The sequence below is a fragment of the Morone saxatilis genome, unplaced genomic scaffold (genome assembly GCF_004916995.1).
Source record: "Morone saxatilis isolate NCDOM2014 unplaced genomic scaffold, NCSU_SB_2.0 Contig12, whole genome shotgun sequence".
In the NCBI taxonomy this organism is placed as follows: domain Eukaryota; kingdom Metazoa; phylum Chordata; class Actinopteri; family Moronidae; genus Morone; species Morone saxatilis.
In genome coordinates, this window is record NW_023339674.1 from 11,497,742 (window position 1) to 11,522,513 (window position 24,772).

The window sequence follows — 24,772 nt, forward strand, 5'->3', positions numbered from 1 at the left end:
GGGTTTTATGGAGACACTGGAGCATTTTACAGTTACATGGAAAACAAGTTATTGCCAGTCTTAAAATTTGCCATTCGGCTAATTGAAACTACTCATCTCAACTACTTTGCACAACCTTTTCGCAGTGCACACAACCCTGCAGTCACTGTTCTTACTATATTCAGTCTTAATGCCTGGAGACTTTCCAAGCACCTAAAACGCATTTTCCGTCATTCTCTACAACCTTTACATTCAAAGGTAATTCATACAGTTCCATTATACTGGTACTGGTACCTACATGGTGATGCAAATTATTTATTTTATTTTATTTTATTTTATTTTATTTTATTTATTAACACAAGATGTCATCTTCAGCCGCATGTTTTGTCAGAGGAACAGTGCAAATATTTTCAATTTATTATCATCATATATGACCAATTAAAGCAGCAAATCCAATAATTTTTGAGAAGCTGGAAAAACATTTATTTGTAAACATTTAGTATGCTGCATATTTGAATTGTATGAATTGCATGTATAAAATACTGTTTTTCATTTGGTATTCACTTTCTTTTGCCAAGCTTAGCTATAAAGTGATCTTCCTGCGGTTTATTCTCCATGGCTGCCTCAGGAAAAGTACTGACTTGAGACACATTACAGAGTGTGCATGTAGTGTTCCACAGCTTTCTATTGTTATTTTCGCATAGTTAAGCTTAAATAAATGTATGTGTGAATTAGGCGTGGTTTCTCTCTCTCACAACTAAAGAGAAAACATCTCAGATGCAACAGAAGAGGGATCAGAACTAGGACACTTTGAGCTGCAGTGTGAATATTGCCTCAGTCATAGTCCTCCAGCTCCCCCTCTCTCCTGTCAGGCACTTTCCCTCTCTCCCTGTTTTTGACTCTCTAGTTCCTCTCAGACCTCCCCTCTTACACGCCCACTTTTCTCCCTCTCACCCCCCATACTTTTCTTGCTCCAGTCCCAAATCTTTCCCCCCTTTTGCACTCCACCCACTTCTCTAATGAGACACACTCATACACCAGTATCTCTCTAAAACCAATCTCCCCCTATCTCTTTATCAGGCACTCTTCCCTTTCGCTCAATGTTCTCCATCCTGTGTTTTTCTCCCAGTCTATCCTCTCTTTACCTCTTTCAAAGCTCTCACATGTGGATTTGATTGTTGAAGCTAATGCAGCACATACAGCCAAAGGCTGGAGCGGAGGGTGGGTTGTGGGAGCATGTTTGATATAAATCCTTTGCCACCACTTCATTTTCTCAGCATGATTTGGTAAATAAGACCAACTCCTCTACCATTTTTCCTCCTATAATATTTGTTTGTATTTTGTGTCTTCATTAATGTCAGTGTATGACTAAATGACATTTTAGTTAAGTTAATGTGAATGCAAGTCATGCAGCTCTATGTGAAAGACAAAGACAGTGGAATGAAAGTTCAGAGTTGGGCAGAGGTGAAGCATATGCTGCAGTAGATAAATGAGGATCAGCAAATTGAGCATGCACTAGGAGCGGTTCTCTTTTCTGATTCGCTTATTACACTTCAACCCCTTCCTTTCTTTGGTTTTGTTCTTCATTGGATTTTTTCTTAAGGGTAGAGAAGCTAATCATTTGGTTTGGGTCATGAGCAGAATTGTTTGCAGGGAGTTTTCCCACACCACAAAATACTGCAAGATGTTTTACATTGTCATCACCTTAGGATGGCACTCCCAAACCCCAATGACTGAGTCTCTCTTCCATGTGATATTAATTAGCACTGGTACTTGCTAATCTCACTTTAAGTAACTGGACTGATTTAAGCCAAAGATTTTGCCCACTTTGACCAAATTCTCCAGTCATCAGGAAAAGGAAAGACTGGCTCACATCTACAAATATGTGAAGCCGCTCTCACACTGTCAACCGTGTCTCTCTAACGCCCCTGCCACCAACCCCAGCTGAGTGTACTTACTCACATACAAGGTGCTTCTCTTTTCTTCTCTCCATTTTTTGCAAACTTAGCATAGAAAGTTATTTTCATAACGTAAACATTTCACTTGCTTTTCTTCACTGAAAGGGCCGTTTAGGACACGAGATTGACGGGGAACCTTTGGGTGCTCTTAGCAGGATGTGGTTTGCTGTTAGCTGGCTCAGGTAAGCCATTTATTCCCATTAGTGCTGATGCTGGAATAGTGCTTTATTCTTCTTTTACCTGTCATGGGTGCCAGATGTAGGTCTGTAGCACTCTGCAACTACAATGCTGACAGCAAAGTCAAAGGCATAGCCCCGAGTCTGGAAAACAGCCGCTAATTGGCTGAGCTCACTAGCATGTTTTCGGGTGCATTTCTCATGTCTTTAGAAAGGCAGAAGCGTTTTATCTCGTGAAAAACATGACTTTGTCAGCCTTTGTATATTTCAAATGCTGACAGGATGGATTTTCTGAAAGAGGACAGCAATCCCTGGAGCTTTTTCTTATGCAGAGTAGAGCCCTACATCACTTCCATTTGGACCAGTGAACATACATGGGTTTCAATTTGTGAACATGAATTGTGAAAACAACTTCAATATAAAAATGCATCAATTATGTACGATGCAAAACCTACAGTAACAAGACCAGCTAGCCACACAGAGATTTATTACGGAATAAGTTCAATTTAAATCTTTCTCAGAGGCAGTTAGGGGTTGTTGTTTGTTTCTCTCACTGGAAACTTGCAAAGTGACAGTTTTAAGACCAGACCCTCAAGCTTCCCTCCTACATTTTAATTAATTTTGTGTTCATCTGGGTGTTTATGCCATTACCAGCCATGCTAAATCTTGTGGATGTATTCATGTAGGTGGCTGGGGCGGTTTTCCAAGCTTGTCTGGCTCCAACATTTTCTCAACATGTGCCTCACACATTTTACATTTTAAATCCAAATGCTGTTGTGTCCTGCACACTATAACTACCAATAGCAATTAGCTCATCTCCATGAGGGAAATAACAGAACTGGCAAGACTTTAGAGCACCCTGGTGCTATGTGAAGCCCTTAAATGTATCACATCCCAATTACTCTAAAACAAAAAAAGAGGAAATAATAACCTAAAGATGTGTGACGAACCAGAAAAATCTTCAAGGCTGTCTTCTATTACTGCATTGAGGAAAAAAAGAATTAAGATTGAGATGAAAAGAAGAAATATAATGGTGCCCCTCCATGATTGCACAGTCCTTTACTTTAGTGTGTGCCCGGACATCACTGGGGCCGGCCATTCACATAGCAGATCCACCCGTCAAGGGGGGACAGAGAGGGGATGAATGGGATTGATTACACCATAACATCAGATATAACAAACCACTAATCTGATGGTCTATCTGCAGTCGTACATCTTCATCTATCATCCACCCTCCTGTCCGTCACCACCATGGCTCAGGGGCAGCCCAGGAGCCAGACAGGGTAAACTCTTTCCTGCGCGTGCATGACTCAGCTCCTGTGCATCCATCAAACTGTCTATCTCTATTCACTGCCCTACAAATGTGACTCTCTGCTCATGGAATAACTCCTGCAGTTGTAAGTTTTGTAGATGAAGCATTGCATATCTACGTTTTTATTTCACCTTCAAAACAAAAGATAAGGCTGAAGGACGTGTTCTAGTTTCTGAGCTGGATTAAATTCAGCTCCCTGTGAACATGTGTTTCTTTCTTTGTGAACATTTTTTGGCTTTTTTGCTACTTTGCCTGCATATGCTTTATATCAGAATGTATGTGATCCAATTCATTCGCCTGTATTTTGTCCCATTATCTGGTTTGCTAATTATCTCAATCTTGTCACTTAAATGTAATTACGGACATCACGTTATGTTTTCGATGGAAATACATTTGAAGGCTGGGAGGGATCTTTCGGCTTGGCAAAGCTTCCATCGACGGAAAACAAAAACATGCTCCAAAAATGGATGGCAGAGTTTCTTATGTTTTTGATCACGACAAGAAGGACAAGGATTTTGACATCTGTATTAAGCAGAAAGCCGCATATAACTGGACACATACAGTAACTATGCACCATAAGTGCTGCTAAAAGGTGCATGATGGAAAGCCTAAAGTTATCCCCCAAGTGGAAATGAAAAGCAGAGTTTTGTGGAACTGCATAACAGGGACTTTATTTCCTTAGCAGATGGCTACTTCCTTTACCACCAACGTTAACATGTTCTTGAAAAGTGTTATGTGGTGGTCAGGGAGGAAGAGGCCTTCTAGCTGTTATCACAACTTGCAGTGAGACATCATCTGCTTCAGAGACACTGGTCCATCAAACTCTGAGGCAATTACACTGAGAGAACAAAGTTCAGAAAGTAGGGGAGGCAGGAATGAGCCTGCCGGATCAGCTTATCGGATGGCCCGAAACCCAGGAACAGCTGAGGAAACTAGTGGCACTTTTCTCAGAAGTCAAGAGAGTTCAGTGCAGAGACAGAGACCAAAGGTCATGTATTGGAGTTTTATTTCACAGATCTCTTATCAGGAATCTATTAAATATTTAAAGCCAAGCCAGACAAGTCAGGAGGGTGTGAGCAGATTAAAATAATTTAAAGACACAGTGATGTATTGTGAAATAAATTGTGCTGTACCTGCTGCATTGAGATTAGATTGCAAGATTAATCAACAGAGGCTTTTCAAGGTACGTTTTTGACAAATAGTTTGATAGATAATATGGAATTTTATTGTTCTAGCACAGACAATGTTTGTATCAATCAACAGAGGCTTTTCAATGTACGTTTTTGACAAATAGTTTGATAGATAATATGGTACTAGAAACACAAAAGAGGATATCTCATGGCATTACACTTTTGTTGAATTGTGGGTAAGCAAACAGCGAGACAGGAATATCAAGTTTCAGCTTGCTAACAAATGTCTTCACTCGGTTCAATAATACATGAGTAATGGCTTATAGCGAGAGCAACCCCTCTAAAAAGGCAGTACTATAAAGTAAATATTTTATGAATGTCAAAGCTCAACTCTGCTTTTGTAGTTATTCACATGCACACAGACCTCATATGCTGAATAACACATATTAAAAATAACTCTGATGTCTGGAAGCTTAGAGCCTACACTCCTGGTTGCTGGAAGCTTTGATCCATCTTTCTCCGGATTTATCATTGTTGCCACATGGTCTGTGCTCAAGACGTCAGCCTATCAGCAAATTTGGGTTCACTGTCAAGTGCAGATTTTTGGTGGAGCAGGTATGAGTCTACAAGAAAGGTTCAGGAGTTTAACGAGAGCGGTCAACAGAATGCCCTGGCTAATAAACCAGCAGCTGGTCACCTTACGATGGCTGACACAGACCAAGTCCAAACGGCCTAACGGGGTCCTGGGTTTCATTGGGACAGTGTACGGCACAGTGCAAAGGCAGCCAGTGAAACGCTCAGGACCGCCACACCACCTGAGCTGCAAGACCCATGAAATGTTTCTCTGTAGCATGGTTCATATCTCTTTCATTCCTCTCCCATCCATTTTTTATGTCCATTTTTACAGCGCTAGATTCTTTTGCTCTTCTTACGTGGATAATGATTTGAAACACGCCGTTCTCGTAAAAGTGCTCTGCATCAAACCAAACTGTATTTCTGTGCCTTTGAAGATATGATCATCTCCATCTGTAACCAAGTAATTCTGAAAGTCTGTCTTCACCCATCCACTTTGTCTGCAGTTGATAATGCCAGAAGAGAGCTTGAGACTCAGAGTCTAAACAAGCTTTCTATATATCTTGCCAGCACATAATGCATGGCATGATCTCCATCTACTAAATGTGCACATTTATCCTGCTAAAATGGTCAAAAATGCAATGGCCTGTATTCATTAACAAAAATGTGTGCAAATGCTAAAGGGAAGGAGACTGTGTTTATTTTGACTCAAGCAAAACAATCTCCATCTCCATTCCATTCTCCCGCCAGATTAATTGGGGTAATTGACTTGAGTTTGCAACACAAGGTAGAGGGCAAACTCTTTGACACCGCCAGCCTGGCAGCCAGGAGCAATTGGAGTGCCACGTAGCAGTTGCTGTGACGAGACAACCAGGCGAGCACTCTGGGTAATTTAACACAGTTTAGAAGGTCCACATGTCTGATCAAATCAGTCACAGCAGGGTACGATTCTTGCCTTTTGTGCATAACCTATATTTTAGGAACTTCCCATAAAGCACACAAGAGATTGCAAGAAAAATGTTTCTTACATATCTGCCTTTGTTATTCAGCTGTGGGCGCTTTCATTGAGAAGATATGTCAGCTACTATGTGGCAGGGTCTCCATCAACGGTTCAGCACTTCCTTTAAAACAATTTCTCTGCTTGAGTGTCAATCTATCAGCGACAAGTTGGGCTTACAGGACCACTGATGACATATATGGGACACCCAAGAGATCCTCTAGTCATTTCTGACTTATGACCTCATCCCTCTGAGTCCTGTCATTGGCTCACACAAGCCCTGACCCCAGCTGCTCGGGGATACTGGCATACACTATGAGGAAGTGGAAATTACCTCTTAATACTGTCAATGCTTTAACACTTTCACAAAGCACTGTGATGAAAACACCCTCACCTTCATTACACTGCATATTAGGAAGACAAAGAAGTTATGATGGAGGTTGAGAAGGTTTTACCTCACCCAATGGGGCACTTTAGAACTGAAATTATGCAATATATTAGCACATTTAGCTGCAGAACAATGGTGTTAACTCATTGATGGAGACATTATTATTCCAAGCACATTATTGCTCTGACTTTAAAAGACCACAAGCTCGGGTATGCCATATTCTGTTATTTCTTTCAACTAATCACTTTGCTCACATTAAGTACGTGATGGCACTCTTTACTGCTCTTATACTCCCACTTTAGAATATGTTGTAAAGGAATACAGCCTTTGTGGTATTAAGGACATAACAACTTTAATATAATTAAGAGAAAATGCTTAGAGGTAATCAAGTTCCCTCACTTTATTTTCCCTCAGCCATCTGGTAGCTATTGAAGACTGTTTTGGATACTTTGAAAAAGAGCCCATAGCTTACTCATTACACAACACACCAGTCACATTCCCTCGCTCTCACCCTCTGCTCCTGTTTCTTTCTGATTGTTTCTTATCCTCTCACTCCCTCTCTCTCTTTCTGCCTGTCTCTCTCTCTCGCCAGACCAATCAGTTAAGGAGACACATGACTTAACGAGGTAATTGCTCTAATGTCTCTGGGGTACAATGAAAAATGCCACAGTACGGCATGCTATTGTGGTTAAGTTTAAACCCAAAGTCACATTATGCTACAAGGCATTGTTTGATGTCATGAATTTTGGGTTTGTCATACACTGTGCTTTAAGCTTCCCTTGCTTCTTGTTGTTTTCTCTGAATTAAAAAACAAACAAACATAAAACCGTAGAAATGTGCAACAGGGGTGTGGAAAAGGTGAGTTTATGGCACTATGAATGGCATCTTTTGCCAGTGGGAGCCACTGATGCATTTTTAACTGGCTAATTTCCATGATTATGGCAACACTGACAGCACTAAAATGTGCTCCCCCAAAATGCTCGTCCCACTGTGGGGGATCCTGATTTCTGGTATGCGACCTTGTGGTTGACATGGAACCACAAAAGTAGTGATCCCTTTCCATCCCTCTACAATTTTCCATCGAGCTCCATTTGTTTTTCATTTAGAGAAACAAAACTGTTCACCCTTTTCCTTCTGTAAAAACATGGCATCCCAAAAGGCTTTGCGGGAAGTATCAATCACTGGAATGGTTGTATTGTGATTACCTCAACACACCATATCAGACCTGGTCTCTAAAAAGAAAACACTGGACACCAGAGTTATGGCACCAGAGATAACATGCGATGCTGCGAAGCTCAAACTAAAAACCTTATCTGTGACAAGATAGAGAGCATACATATTTGCGCAGCTACAGTATATCGGACATAACACGGTTGTGGATAGATGAGCGAGGGTAATGCAGAGGACCATGTCGGCAGATACAGTACCTCTGAATGAAACATGAGCCTTTTTGTCAGAGGAAACACACAGTGGAAACACTGTCAGTGTATGAATCAGCTGGTGAGAGTGTGGGAGAATGAAATCATTAGTTTGGAGAAAGGAATTTTATTGTTCTAGCACAGACAATGTTTCTACACTTAATGACCTCTTTCTTTTTTTCTCATTAGCAACGAGAAAAAAAAAACCTTTATGGTTAGGAGAGATTGCAAAGACTGAAGGTAATCATATATTTCTTACAGCTATTTTATCGTTGTAAGATGTAAGAATTAGGATTGAGTTGATTGATTTCAGTCTGCTTAAGTGCTCAACGAGAACAAGACCGTTTTGATGATAGATGTTAAATAATTTTATTTCTTTCTAATTATGGTGACTCTGGTAACTCCATCGGACTGCTTCCATTAAACTGATGAAAGAAAAGAAACTCTCCCTACTCTCACAGACTGGTCTGCCAATGGCATGTATGCACAATGAATTAAAATAAATTGCTGAAAAGTATGTAATCATTCCAGCCATCATGGGATGCCGCGGCGTGGACTCTCCATTGCCGGCAGTTTAAGTTGACAACATATTACTTTCTTATGTTTCAATCGTTTAAGCAGTAGATTTATTAAGCCTAAACCGAGAGGTCTTTTTCAGGTCAGCCTGCTTAGATTTCAGGGGAAGAGGAATAAAAACTCTCAAGCCTTTGAAACTGTGTAAAAAAAAAGTTGTGTCCGCAACCCAGGTCTGACCTCTGACCCTCAGATCAGAGGATCACAAAGTAGATGACAATCAGACAAAGTTATTCTTGTTTTTTTTATTTTTGTAGTTCATGCCTATGGACGTGAGAAAACTCACTTTGTCCTGAATTTGCCCTGACAAATATGTGAGTAAAACCGTGAAATAAAATGAATTGATTTATTTTTTATATGTAACTAAATACTAGAACTTATAAACAAAATAAATACCATAGTAATTGTGCAAATATAGGTTTACAATATCCCATTGAACAAATGTGGTAACTAACCAGCAGGGCACCAGAGGGAAGAAGTTGGATATGACAAATTGTTCATCGACACTGTTCATCAAGAATTATTTTCCTACTGTATGTTCCCATGATATAGATTCCCTAAGGAGCCTGTTTAACTCCATTTGTTTTACAACGTAATAATTGAAGGTGTCTCAAACCGTTAGTCATTTTAATTTCAAATGACTAGCTGACATTGTGTCTTTGATAAAGATGGAATTTCCTTAATGCACACCAGCCCTTTCATGAACAAAGACAACAATACAACTGCCGACTACAGAGCTATTTTACAGTTTCAATATCACTGAAACTGTCCAGGAGCTAACCACAAAAACAGAGTCAGATAAGTGTAAAAAATGTTGTTTCCTGTCCTATCTACAATATAGAGGGATCTTTAACCCTCAGAGTGAGGGTCAACTCGTATTCCTGTGTTTGTTCTAATCTGCTTTGAGTACCAGGTTGATGGAGTTTACTGCATCGGAACTGTTTGTTGCCCAATTTGAGGCACTGCCTGAATACAATACAAATAGTTTGCAGTACTATGTAGACTATTCTGGACAGCAGTTTTTGTTTTGTTTTTATTCTTATTTTCATGGTTTGGTGATATGATCTTTAATTAAATTATAAGAACTTAATCCAGTACAACATAGTTGACTGACAAATTGACTAGACTATTGAGTCGATAAATTCAAGCACATAGTTATGCTTTTATTTTGCTCCCGTATAAAAGTATTATTGATGTGTAATCACAATATCAAAAATGCATGGACATGTAAATGTATCGTAAATAATAACATAGCAATATGAGCTGGTAGTCTTTTCCAGGCCCAGCCTCCTATTATATTCCTGTCTTTCTTGCAGCACTGTCAACAATTCACTATCGCCAACTTCCTTATTCTGTCAGAAGTTGGCGAGACGGGGGAGAAGATGAACTGCAATGGCAAGAATTTCCTGTTGATGTCGCCGATATTTCCCTTTGTTTTTCCTTTTTGACATGTTTCATACATTACCATAATAGTAGTGCACTGCCACAAACTACAATGACCTGTTTCAGTGGTTTCAAAAAGGTTAGGTTTATTTAAACTTGATGAAAATCTTGTTGCTTGCATAGGGCGGTTCACATTCATGTCATATTGTAAAAAAAAGTTAACTGCTGACCGGGTACATTTCCCCTCCTAAGTGGAGAGCATTGTTATGGTCTTACAAGTCTCTTCCATTTATACAGCTGCGGATTTACAAGAAAAGTACAAGCTACATTAACTCTGTAATAGCATAATGTAGCACCTAGGAATTTAATCACAATCCCCTGGTCCTCTGTAAATGTCAAATCACTAAATAGTGAAACTTGTCTAAATTGTAACGTACACTTTGATCTTTAAATGTAAAAAATCGTATGGTCTATCCTGCCATAGCACATCTTTTGCACTTTTTACTTTTCTCCTGTTTAGGGTTAGATTGACTGATTGAATTATGTTTTTGTTCCGTTAAAATGAGCTTATCTGCCTTCCATGGAGTCCACCATGTTGAACTGCCTTGTTTCTATAGTAGCCCAAAATGGAAAAACCAAACACTGGCTCTACATATGACGTTTGCATTTTTTGTGCATTTCATGGCTACCGTAGTTTCTCCTTAGCACTTGGAAGGGGAGGATGAAGTGAAGGAGCAACTACACTGCTAGATTCCACTAAATCCTACACACTGGACCTTTAATATCACTCAAAGAATAACTAGACTGACACAAAGTCATGTAAATTAGCTAACTAACAATAAACAAGTACCCATTAAATTGTGGTGTAGTGAAATTCCTCTTGATGTTATTTTATAAAGATTATTTAGGCTATTTAAAGGCAATATTATATCCTAGAGTTTCCCAGTATCATGGATTATCTACACTAAATAACTATTCAACTTTACATAATTTCATTAGTTTCAGTCATGGATTCAGTGCAGAACTTCAGCTGCTTTTGTGGCTTGAATGACATAGCAGAGACTTCCAACTAAACAAGAATATCATTTAATTGCAATTTTATGGTATGAAAATGTTTAGACTTACAAAGTTTCAACAGACGTCAGTCTAAAAGTGTCAAATGTCAGCCTTTAAAAGTTCATATTAACCAAACACATCTTTTATTTGTCCTCCTTTATGTGCATACTATGGTCATTTATAAATTTACTTCCACACCAATGACACCACCTGTCATAATTAATCATGTAATTTGTGCATTCTAGTTTCAGTGGTTAACTTTAGCAACATTGTACATGTTCTTGTTTTTACTTGGCTCCTGCCACCTGTCTCTGACTTTGTGTCTCTCTCTGTTTATCTGTCTCTGTCTCCCTCACATGCCTCGAGAGTGACACCGACTAAGGTGACGCCTGCAGTAGCTGAGATACGGCAGAGCTAATGGATTTGTCCCAGGCATCTGAGAGACAACAGAGCCCAGCCTCAGAGGGGATGAAACACAAAGGCAAAGAGTTTAGACGCCCCTCTCTTTCATCTTCATTTGGCCTTAAAAGAGACAAAAAAAGAAAAGTGAGTGAGCAACGTCTCACATCTCACCTCATCTACACCACAGCTTCCATCCATCATCCTTGGCAGGCTAAATCCCCATCCTTTCATTCCCCCAAAGGAGTGGAGTTTGTAATGAGGAGGGGTTTGTTAAAGACAAAAGTTATTTTTATTTCGTCTCCGAGTGAAAAGCTTTAAGGCGACTTGCTACATTCCATTTGAATTACATAATTTATCAGTTTTTCTATGAAACCTCAAACAGCCTTTGTGACACATAACCATGTGTTCCATTTCACTGCTGTTTCAAGTATGGATCCAGCTGACTGACTGTTGGGAATTATATAAAACATGGGGGCGATACACACACTCAATTCATGTCAGGTTTCAGAACCAGGGTCACTCACAAGGTGCACAGTAAATGTGGTTAGCAAGGGGAGCTTGATGTTTTGTTTTTTTTTGCTAATATTGCTAAATCCAAACTAAATGGACAAGTCAATAAACACAGACACAAACTGAACTCTGCTTTAATTACACTTGTACTTCACAACGGGGAGGTGTCTCGTTGGAGACCAGATGCCCAGCAAGGATTTCTGCGCTCTTTTTTCTTTTTACATTTTAGCTCATAAAAACAGGAAAGTATGAGAGTTTATAATGTACCCATGACCAACTCTTTGTCCTTGAAAACCATAAAAATTTACCTCTTGCAGTTCTTTTGTTATTGCACTGAGTTCATTGAAGTCCAAGTGTGTGTTGTAAAGTTTCCAAAACTACAACAAAAATGACTAATGGGTCCAACTGTGCCAAGGGATACAATATGCTATAATTTGGTCTAGCTATGAACAGTAACACTTGTTCTGTGGTACCAAGGCTCTATGCTTACAAGATCCTATCTGAGATTGCCACACTGGAAATCCTTGAAATGTAATTGTATTCTGTCCGCTGTACAATATTGAACCATGCATGACCTTTAATTTCAAAATCAAAGCGGGTCAGGGTGATTAACTATGTTCTAACACATAAATATATGGGATTAGGGTGCTTTTATTGCTTATTGAATAATGAGTTGCACAAGTGTAATGCATTCCTGAGCAGACATTATTGATTTGCTGTTAGTCTCAAATCCATCCATAATTCATATTTAAGCTGCAGGCTCTTCCTTGATAGCTGAGAAAATCCCTTTAAGGCACAAGCAGGGAGGTGTCAGGAGACTTGCGAAGCTGTAAGTGAAAACTGAAGCGACAGGAAATGAAAAGGGGAGCGAAGTAGCCAATCATACAACATTCCTACCAAACGTGTACCAGGGGGTCGCAAGGTTAAAGGTGAGGGGTTTCTAGATGGTGAGCACAGCTGTGTGCCATGAAGAGTTTACAAAGCCGCCCCTACATGACCCCAAAAGTCACCACTTCCACCGGGAGTTACCCATAACACATCTGGGCCTGATTCCCCCTAGCAGCCAGGTATCATGGCAGAACAGAGGGCCTCTTTCTCTCTTGTTTGTTTGTCATTTATTAACCTCATCCCAACCTCGACGTGCCCTTCTTATAAGAGCTATGAGTGACAACTCAAAATGCCAAACTCTTGACATCCTGCACCAAATAACTATACAAGAAAAGGCATGTTTTCCAAATGAAGAAACATGACTTAAAGAAGCATTATAGTGACTGGACATGAATTATATGAATCTATATTGGATTCATGGGTATTGTTTGTTGGACTGTTAAAGTCAAATACAATTAACCTACACTTCTAACAGTAAGTGCTACCCACAAATGAAAGTGATCTATCTGTGTTTGCTTCTGCATTGTCCCTTCCAATGTATTATACAAGATCTTGCTTGTACTGAATCATGTTGGGCTGTGTTATACATTAATATGTTATGACAAATCTACACCAATGCCACCAAGACATAATTAGTTTTGAATTTCTGATTGATTCTTGATTTTTGTTCGTAATGTGAAACCGTTACCAATTTGATGCGAGATACGAAACAAAAGACTGATAATATCTGACAAGAGATCCAACTCATGATGAATTGCAAGGCTATCATTTTTCAGATGAGATGCCCTCCAGTCTAATGACTTTTGACCCCAGGTCACCTCTCGGATTGTGTGTTTGCATGTGTGTGCATTTTAGAGAAATCCTACATGTTTGTTTTCTTGCATGTGTCCAAAATGTGTCTCTCGGCATGTGTCTGCATGACCTGCATGTGTAACAGATTTGAAGAAGTCGGCGTAATCTACCCCCCACCATCACCTCTCTCCTTCCTCATTAAATGCATTCTTCATTTGGCTTGATGGTAGAGTGCCTGTCCAACTTCTGTCTAGGACAAGGCTTAGGGTCTGAGAAAGGTACTGTAATGAGATATGCCCAAAGAAAACCCCATAGTTCATTTGCCAGCATCAGTCAAACCAGTACTGGTAGTTATCCTGCCAGTTCATCATCAACATTTCAATTAATTTGCATACATTCTCAGAAATAAGCATGTTTGATTATGAATTCAGACGTATATGCAAATCTACTCACTGTAGGAGCATAAACATATGCACATATTTACATGTGGGTATGTTTCACAGTATTTATGTTTTTATTGCGTGTGCATGTGCCAGAGTTTAAGTGTGTGTGTATTTGTGTGTGCGTCCACCTCTTTAAACCTCGCCCTCTCGCTGGCTGTGAATGCAGAGCAAGCCAATTTAGCAATAGTCACATCCCTCCCTCCTTCTCAGTGGCATTACCATAATATATTTTATTTATCAAACGGCCTGCCATGCATGTTCTCTCCCACCACCTGTTAGTGATGCACCCTCCATGCCACTGAATGCAAACGAGACCTTGGCCCCACACGTAATTGAGCAACGCGATGCATCTTCAAAGTACGCGCAGCAGATGTCTCTCATCTCCCGAGACCTTATCTGAGAGGAATGGATAAATAAGACATAGGCGTAAAAATGCAGATGGAGGTGGTGATGAGAAGATGAAGAAGGAGAAGAAGGGGTGAGGAAGAAAGTGATGATGCTGATCCTTTCCTGTCAGGCTGGGATAAGAAAGGGCAAGAGGAAACAATGTGACCGAAGGCACACACTTCAGAGTATGTGTGTGTGTGTGTGCTTGTGTTTTCTGTGTGTTTGAGAGTGAGATAGAGAGAGAACATAAAGATCATGCTTGGATGGTTTTAAGTACATCCAACACATCCCAAATTGCAGTGCACTAAACTATCTATATATATTAGTTAGTTTTACTGAAAATCTAATTGTATAAAAGATTCTTAATGATAAAATATTTTTTTAATCAAAAGAGTTGTTCACAGAATCTGTCTTCTTCTTCTCATTCTTCTTCTTCTATCAGTCTGTTTTGGTACATTTGAGAACATGAGTGGGTGGGCGCCTGTGGCTCAGGCAGTAGAGTGGGTCATGTTGTAATTGGATGGTTGCAAGTCAGATTCCCAGCTCCACCAGGTGAGCTTAGTATCGTTGTAAGCACTTTAGATACTGCTGTATCAATCCTGATGAGCAGTTGGCACCTTGCATGGCAGCCTTTGCCATCAGTGTGTGAATGTGTGTGTAAATGAATGTTGTCTGAGTGGACGGTAGACCAGATAAGCACTGTATAAGTACATGTCCATTTAACATTTACAAACAACACCTTAAAAATGCATGCCCAAATCCAATTTGTGTCAGTCAAAAAGAAGTAGCTTGTATGACATGTTGTCGGAGCACGTTGGAAGGCAAAAGTGTTGACTCTCCAAAGGTGGAGTAAAAAGCCAACCGTCATAGAGAGAGGTGAGACACAGTATTGTTTTAATACGGGGATAAGGGTGCACATTTTCACACAGTCTCTCCTGGAAGTGTTGCACTCAGCTGTTCGTGAAAAGTGAAAGAAATAGTTCTGTAACTAATGAAAAGAGAGGACTAGAGGGACAAGTTCAAACCATGCTCAGTTTTTTACCTCTGCACCACTGGCCAATCAAGTGAAGTTGGTGTGAATGTTGGATTTTTGGTTTCGGAAAATTACAGAAATTGTTGGACAGTCTCCCCTAATTCCAATTTCAGATTGCTTTGTTTGTGTGTGTGTGTGTGTATGGTGTAGTCCAAAACTATTCCACCATTTGACAAGCAGTTCTGATAAAAGCTCACTGGCCGCTTTGAATGATGCTTCACTTCCAATTCAAGTCCAGCTTTGCTCTGCCCTCAGCTGAAGTTCACATGTGAGAGATACAAACAGATTGCACAGCTTTGAAGAAAATCTACAGACAAAATTTCTCTTGTTTAAAACATTGAAACTAAGTATAGTTCCAACTTGATCTGCACTTGTGAATCTTAGATCTGAACTTACTGATTACTGCTCAGATCATTTTTTGCTCATGACACAATAGTTTTGGGGATGTTACAGATTTAATTTACCTAATTACTTTCAGATTTCTCTAACCAGAAATCTACAGTGCACCTTATTTCCAGTATCCTGAAAATATAAAATACAAACTAATTAATTACACTGACCCATTGCTTTTAAACCCCTTTAATTCAAAAGTAAGACATTTTCTTCTAGGTTTTTGCCCAATTGTACATTGTTGTGGGAAATGTGATACTGTTAAGAAGTATTTGATAAAGACAAAATAAACAATCTGTACTTTCTGTCTGCTTTCGGGATTTATGTCTGCGGTATTTACTTTGTTTGATCTAACTTGTGGATCAAATTTTTTTTTCATAAAGTAAATGTCATCTCCTTCCCCTAGGCTTCTCTCTGTTGCTTTGAAGAGATATTAAGGGCATGCTTATTCCTAGTGGTGCATCTCGACATCTTGGAAGCTTGCTGGGTGTGTGGAAGGGTAAATTAGCAATTATAAGGCTGGTTCACATCTTGCAGTATGGATGAAGTAAGCAAAATCCTGCCGGCTTCCACCATCTCATTAACGTCCAGCCAGGGAAACAGAGTCTGGGGGTTACCCTGGGTGAGAATCTATCAATGACATGCTCTCTCGCTGGATAGTGACGAGGTATTAATGAGCTTCTAACGCCAATGAGAGCTAATTATCAGCCTTCTGGAGGGAGAGGAGGAAAAAACAAATAGAGCGGACGCTGGAGAAGCAGACAGAGAGAGGGATGTTTCTGCAGAGATATGCAAAGATCAAAAAATGTCATTGCTGCCAGATCGATATTTTCACAAGCAGCAGAGTGGAAAGAGTGCCCCATGGGAGCCAAACTGTCATCAATTAACTGTCAGCAAATATGTCGACAATCATTAAAGTACACTCAAACTCGTGTACAGACTCAAAAAAATACACATTTTTATTTTAGACATACTTGAAATGTTGACAAGTCCTTTCCTGTCAACACCCTACTCATTCCACCTACACAGCCCCATCCTCTTATTATGCATTAATCAACAGTGTAGTTTCTAACAAATTGCACCCAAATGAACACGTCTGGTATATCATCTAAATCTTTTTTTGGTTTGAATGTAGTATATGAGCAGAAATAAGTCTGTTAACGTCTTAAAAATGTAATCCACTGGGAAAGTTCACACTAAGATGATAAGCCCTCTAACAACATTTCATTAGGTGTTGATTGCAGTTTTGAAGCTTCTCTATAATTTTAAATATTAATAAGTTCCTGTCCAATAATTCTACTGCTTTGTCAACTAAAATTAACATAGGCTTCCAATGTTAGTTGTCCTTAGGCTTTGGCCTCTGGTTTATTAACTCATAGATGATGAATGCTCAACATAAACTGATTTTACTATGACATGCATATTTGCATACACTTCAACTGTTTTATTGGGTTGGTTGTGCTTATTCTGATTACGACCTTATCACCACAACCATGTAAAACCATTTTCATGACAACTTAAAAATGTGACCTTCACTGGAAATAGTTAAGTGTTATTCTGTTTTAATGGGGTTGTACAGATAAATAAGTCTTTTTTAAGAGCAATTAAATAGGTAGCTAGACTTTCTAACCCACAAGCCTTTCTTCATTCCCTTTGGTCGGGAGAACAGAGCACAGCGGCACACAGATAAATCTTCAATGGTACACAAGTGGGCCGGTGGAAATTGTTTTCAGTGCCGTCATGAAATTGAACGGAGTCACTCAGCTTTGAATGCTGAGTTTGGGTTAAAAAAACATTTGAATATAAACACGGAACAAAGTTTCTGTGAGAGGATTAAAGCAATCATTAGCCCACAGTTTTTTCCTAAGCTCTCAGTAAGGTTGGCTATCACACTCACACTAATAAATCAGCCAATTACACAGTGGTAAGAAGGGTGTGGGGGATTACTGTTCATTAGTGAACACTGCAAGCGTTTACTGATGCTGAGACAATAGACAAGCTAAGCCCCACCCTAAAGCATGTCACTCTAAACAAAGGCACATGATAATGACTGAACCGCCTGATAGTATGCCAAGCTGAGGCCTTTGTGGCTTCTGACAGCCTCTCTTCTCTTCATTTAATATAAAACCACAAGGGTTAGAGCAAAACAGAATGCGCTTGAGGCTGGTGCAATACTGGTACTGCCGGGCCACATGAAAGCACGGCGTCAGGGTTGTGACTGCAGTGGCCACACTTGTGGGTGATGGAGGTGGAATCTAGACACACAACAATGCTCTAAATGTGCCTGGAAATGTCCCACATACCACAGTGATAATACCAAGGGCACCATCGGTCTTTGCCATTTCATTATTAAGCACTTGCGTCTTCAAACATTATCTAATTTACAGCAACAGAACTGGTTCCATCTGTACACCAGTAGAGTATGGAGTTTTTGGAAAACCCTGTGATATACAGCAGAAATCACAGCAGCTACACTATTTGTTTGGCAATTCTGACTTAAAGACAGTTATTTATGAGATGCATTGTCAGTGGTTTTGCTTAGCCTGAGACTGGGACTCATGAAACAATGTCAGAAGCTGGTTACATCAGAAAAGGTTTGTGCAGGAGGAGGAATTTTTCAAATGCATCGCAGATAATAAGAGGATTCCTCAAATAGTAACAACAAGCTTGAGAAAGTGACAGAAAGAAACCAACCAGGGGATGGTTGATGGGAGATGAATTGAGGTGAACCCTGGATGCCCTCCAAGTTCCCTTTCTACTCATTATAGAGGCTTTGTCTCAGTATGTGGCTTTCTGAAATGTTTTTTTAACTGTAAATCCAGGACATGTTTACTGTAAGTGTGTGTGCTGCTTTCAGCAGTGCTCCGCTTCAATATTACTTATTCACATTTACATGCATAAAGGCTGAACCAACAAAGCTATATATATATATATATATATATAGCCATATTCAAACATTTTCAAAACAATTATGTATTTATCAAATTATGGTGGGGGGGGGACAAATTCAAAGATATTTACAAAACATTTTGTCGTCTCACAACAGAATTCCCCTTCCTCTAGCATCCCACTAGTTAAAAAGAAAAGTGCCAGTGCAGTATTTATCAATTTACAAGTCAAATTACTTAGAGTGAAACACTTAATTAGACTTGTAGATGCAGTAGCATGATAGCACCTCATTTTTCGTTCCAAACATAAGCTATTTAGTCGATGCTTTTATCCAAGAGGCCTTACAAGCAACATGAGTGCGTACTTTCTCCTGAAACCTTAGTGTTTCACCCCCCTCACCTTACTTAAAATACATCCCCATTGTTTTATGGGTGCACTTACCTGCACGTAAACAGGCCAAGAGGCATTTACTGTCCCTTTTACAGAGCCTTATACTGGGGAAAGGGTCTTTTCTGAAGGGAAAGAAGCTGAATGGTTGCCGTGTCTCTATTTTCCCCCATGGAGCCAACCTACTGCACTCTTGGGTGGGGTCATGTTCTTAGCAGACAGTACAAGATGTTACTTAATACTGCAAGGCCACACAACATCACTGGCTCTCAGAAAGAGTGGATAAAGCCAGGACACTGCAGAATACATTAGCTAAGGCAAAGACATGAAGATGTTCATTACTGGTGGAGGTCGAATTTCAAACGTTGCTTTTCACAATACTCTTCGTGGTACTTATCGGTTTACAGATGAAAAAAAGATCATGAGCCTAATCCAGACTTCATCACTCGTTAAAGATATCACTGTGCTGAATTTATGTCCCATTATTTAATATTTTGCACGTATGAACTAAAGATGATGAGCTCCTCTGAATTGTTGTAAAGCCATGACATATTTGCCTCTTTGTCTTTAAAACATATGCATACTGGCACAGTCATGCATGCACACATTCATGCTCATATGCAAAGATGAAAGCACACATAGATCTTGGTTTTAGACATTTGGAGAAAGCATTTGGACTTAGTAAAGCAGCCGTGTCAGAGGTGATGAGTATGTTATGGTTCCCAGTGGACTACAGGCCCCACGTGTCCATGTCACAGTAGACAAATAGTCCAAAAATGGACCAGGCCACTTTCCTTTCTGCTTGACATTTGCTATAATATAGTATATGACTTGGATATTGTTGCTTTTAGATCTTAGTTTATAGTTTTCCATAAGCAACTCATCACAGTTCTGCTTTTATTTTACTTCATTTGGCCAATATGTCAGACTGACATTAGTTATAGTGAAAACACAAGGAACCACTCAAACATAAATACTATAAAAACGTCTGCTCTCTGACAAGGTATAAAGATGATTTCAGCTGATTAGAATATGTTTACTTGATTATAAACTATAGTATGAAGTAAAACCAATATTAATTGTGTCCATCCCTCAAGTGTAATAATTAAGACTTCCCTGAGTCTAAAATTGTTCAGCTTAAACACTGCTGACACATCAGTGTATTTTTTAAATCTCAGAATGCAGTGGTAAGACTAAAGCAAAATGGATCCAGGTATCCACTCCATCATCTTCTAGGTGCATGGATGTTACCTGCTTGAATTTTGTTGCATGCTGTGTAATATTTCGAAGCCACGCTTCGTATTCTGTTGTGTTTACTGTGTTTATGGTTCACTCACTTGTCAATGAAAGGAAGGTGAATATTACCTGCAAATTCAAACATGGTGATGTTTGATGAGTAGCAATGTTATACACACAATAATCCACTCAGACAAATAACCCAATAGATTCACCAAACACTTTGTTGTGCATTATTGCTTGCAAGGTACCATCTTTGTCCCAAGGTTTGCTGATTTCATGTTTTCACTACACCACCTGCCTGCTGCCTCTTGCTGGTTCATGCTACACACCAGTAGTTTGCTACTTCTAATAGAAAATCAATAAAAGCAGGGTTCAGACCAAATTTAAACAAAAGTCAGTTAAAAAATCTTTGTCAAGTATATAGACCACCTCAGGCCAAACATGTTTAATTTCACACACTTTAACAAAGAATGTCCCAATTTGGCTTGTTTGTCATGTTGGACTGAGGGATGACAGTAAAGTGCAACTCACTGTGTATGAAAGACAAAGAGTTATACATGCTGTTAATATTTTGGCCGTAAAAAACACACTTTGTTAAGGTGTTCCTCACAAGGGCAACTGACCATGAATTACTAGATAATTTCTACATGGCTGACAGTAGAGAAAGCAGATCTGTGTAAAAAATAAAATTCTAAAATGTTTTTACAGCCCATAACAGATGCTTAATATGCTGTTATATTTTGCCTGTCATACAAATTCAGAGGCAAAAACAAACAACAGCACTGTTGTGGTTTCTGTCGCTAGACCACTCGGCAGATTATATTAATGCTGCTATTCTTTGAGCATCAAGAGTCTGTTAAGGAAGAAAGAATTGTTGATTAGTCCAACATCAGGGCTTTACAGTTTACTTTTCATTTCAGCAAGGCTGTGTAAAATATTGAAAACCCCCCGCTCTCTATGCTCAAAAACTGAAACATGAATGTATGATTTATTCTAATTACATTGTAACCTTACTGTTTCTCCCCTGTAGCTGTGCCTGCATATTATGGGTGGATTGCACTGGTACTATTGTGGCTCAGTTTAATTGTATCCATCATGGACAGATTCTGCTCATTCATTGGATCAGTAGCTTTTCCTCTGAAATGTGATTAAGATCACCTTATTAAGAGGAAAGTAAAGTTATGTTAACTTGTGTTTAATAAGCAAAAATGAATAAAAGTTGCTTCTCATGAATAGGCAAAGATATTTTTATGCATTTTGAGGTAAGGATAATATAGTAATACTAATCTAGAAGCATATTAGTAGACCACATAGCGACATAGACATAAATTAATTGCAAGTTTACTGTGATATAGGTAGCAATACATATGCAGACATTTTTAACATACTTCCTGTGGTAAAATTATACTTTCAGTATGCAAAAAATGTTTTTTTGACTTGGCAGTCTTCTAACTTCTCCCTCAGTATTAACCTATGATACAGTATTATACCTCCTGTCATGTTTCCCCTCAGTAGACTCGCCATTCGTTTCCTCTGAGGTTTTATGAAGTAGGACTTTAGCCAAAAAGGTAAGTCTACCCTCTTACCTCTCAAATGTAAACCAGACAATATAAATTTGGATGTGAAAATCTATAAATCCCTTTGGATTGGGCCAATTAAGAGGCCTTGTGCCTCTGGCCTGCAGGCCAGGGTCCATTCTCCCAGCTGGAAAAAGCTTTCATGGGCACTAATGTTAGTGCCCCTCCATTCCTGCTTTGGCCCCACTGAACCTACACCCACAGTGAATTATAAAGCCAACCCTGGATGAATTGACTAAGCATGAGGGTCCTCCGGTTTTCCTCTTAAACAGCCTAAAATATCTCATGCGACACGGTTCAAAGACTTGAAATATGATCATTTGGCAACAAGAACGTTCATAAACTGAGGGTGGGTAGAGGAGTTATATTTTTAAAAAATCTATATTTCCTGCTTGTTTCTACATCTGCATTCTACTGATGATATTAACATTTGTTTTTATATTGTATGCACACATTTTTATCAGTCGTCATATTGGAAACACAGCTAACAGAGATGTTGCTATGTAAAGGTCCTAATGTGCATTTACATTTAAAAGTAATAATAAGTATCCAGTAATTGTTCAATTGTATAGTATACTCTAAGGTTTCCCATGCATGCTGTTCCATTATCTGTGGAAAGAAAACAGTTTCATCCTTCAAAAATGCTATTTTCCAAATGATGTAATGACTTTGTTGATCTTGTCTTGAGTGGCCAATCAAATAGAGCTTGTCCACCCCATAATGCCTCGCTGCAAGCTAAGAGAATCCCAATCAGTGGGTTCATTAAAACTATTTTCACGGCAACCCAAAAAAACAACTCATTTGTTTAACGCTTTACTGCCCCTCCCTACTTTCTTGTCTGATGTGGCCAATGAATTACTTGTCAGCAACTGCTCCTGTTTAGGCAAGCGGTTGCTCTGAGAAGGAAGCTAGTTATTGGCTTGACATTTGTATGTATGTTTCTACGGGGTCAAAGGTCAGGGTCAGCACCTCTCACTGCATTTTTGTTTAACCACCTCAGTCACATAAATGCACGGGATGAGGAAAGCTGATAGGGGCATTTGACATGACATAGTAACGAATAAAAGTCTGAATGTGACCTCTGAAACATGGGGTCATAAACACTTTATGCTTTTTGTGAATGTAAGAGAGAGCTGGGGAAAGGATCGTGGTGATAATGAAGCGTATGCCTTCCACATGAAAGATTTTTTGGTGCTCTTGGGAATAAGCTCGGTCAAGGCCACCTCAAGTCTAACTTAACTCGTTGTAATTAAATGTGTGCTTCTTGAGTGCTTTACTGCCAAGCAGAATCTGGAGGCCTTTGATGAGTTACCCATTTGTAGAGACTTCAACAACATACGATCTTAACCTACTTTACGTGTGACCGAGCGCAATGCTCAGACCTGAAGTACAGTATTTATTTTTTCACTGACAGTTCTGGCTCATAGTGTTTCAGAAGTGAGGTAAAACAAAAAATTACAGCATTTTTTCAAGTTGATGAATTAGCTGTGTAGTTGGGGGAGATGTATTCTTAAAACACAGATCTTGGATTTTTCAGAAAAGTGAAGTTGAGAAATAAGTCTAACCCATACATAATGAGAAAGTGCATTACTCAGGCATATAGGTATGAGACACAGCCTGCCACGTAACCTTCTGCAGGCTTGTACTGTAAGCACTGTCCATGTATAACTGTATATGCGCAAACTTAGATAACACTAAGCTCAACACTGGAACAGCAAGATAAGAGCAGCTGTAGTCACACAGCTGAAAAAAGAATGTGATTAACAAAGTTTTGAAGTCAAAAAAGTACAGCAGTAAGTAAGTAATTCATTATATAAAATCAAAAAAGATTCCCATGCAGTAAATTAATACAGTGCAAAAGCACAACAATGACCAGAGGACTTATTCAAACCAGTCTCTTTTTAGCAATTTGCAAAGAAATCCCCAAAATAAATCCACCAAGAAAACGGGGGGAAAAAATCAAACCAGGCACTTCACAGAAAAGTATAATATATAAATATAAAGAACAAAGCATCAAGACACTCTCCCATGCGTTAAATTACTAACCTCTTCAAAACAGAGTTGGCTACCACTTTTTAAATTAAATTTATGACTTTATGTTTATGGGATAAAGTAAAGTCTTTACTATCACTCTGCCGTTAAGAAGTGACCAATAATTAATTCGATGCCAGAGAAAAATTTCAAGGAAGATAATGACATCTTAGTTATTTCGTCTTCTATTTCCAAGCTTTTTAATAAAAGAGTAACATTTTCCTGCTAACTGTGCAGGCCCACATTATTAGAACATCTACTTTTGATGAATACGTCAGGTCCAGCCCACTTATTTCTTTAAATAAAGTTCACTAGTATCTGTTCATGAATCATTTATATTAAATCTTACTGGGTGCCGCAGATGAGGTACAGTGCCTGCTGCAAGATGCCTCCAGAGAAGCAGGTACTGCTGGGTAATAACCGAGCTGACGGGGTAGACATGGAGCTGGAGGACAGTATGAGCTCTCTTTATGCTCCTACAAGGATATGATCAAGCCATGACTTGTAACTGCCAGATGACAGAGAGGTATTAGTTAGCCAAGGTGCCTGTGTGTGTCTCTGTGTGTGTGTGTGTGTGTGTGTGATCTGAAACATTGCAGAGTTTTGGTGCTGCTTAAGCCGAAGCATGCTCATGCCCTCTCTCATTTTCTTTCTCTTTAGCTTTCCCTCTGCTCTTCTCCTTCTCCCTGTGTCTCTGTTTTGACAGTAAGTCTTGTAATTACTCGGGCAGCAGTCTGTTGCTTGGGCTTTGCCTGGAGCGCTGTGCTAGCCGCGGATAACGACAGAGCTTCAGCATCCGGAGCAAACAATAACACACCAGAATGCTGGGCCATCCATTTCAATATAACTAATGCACCAGTT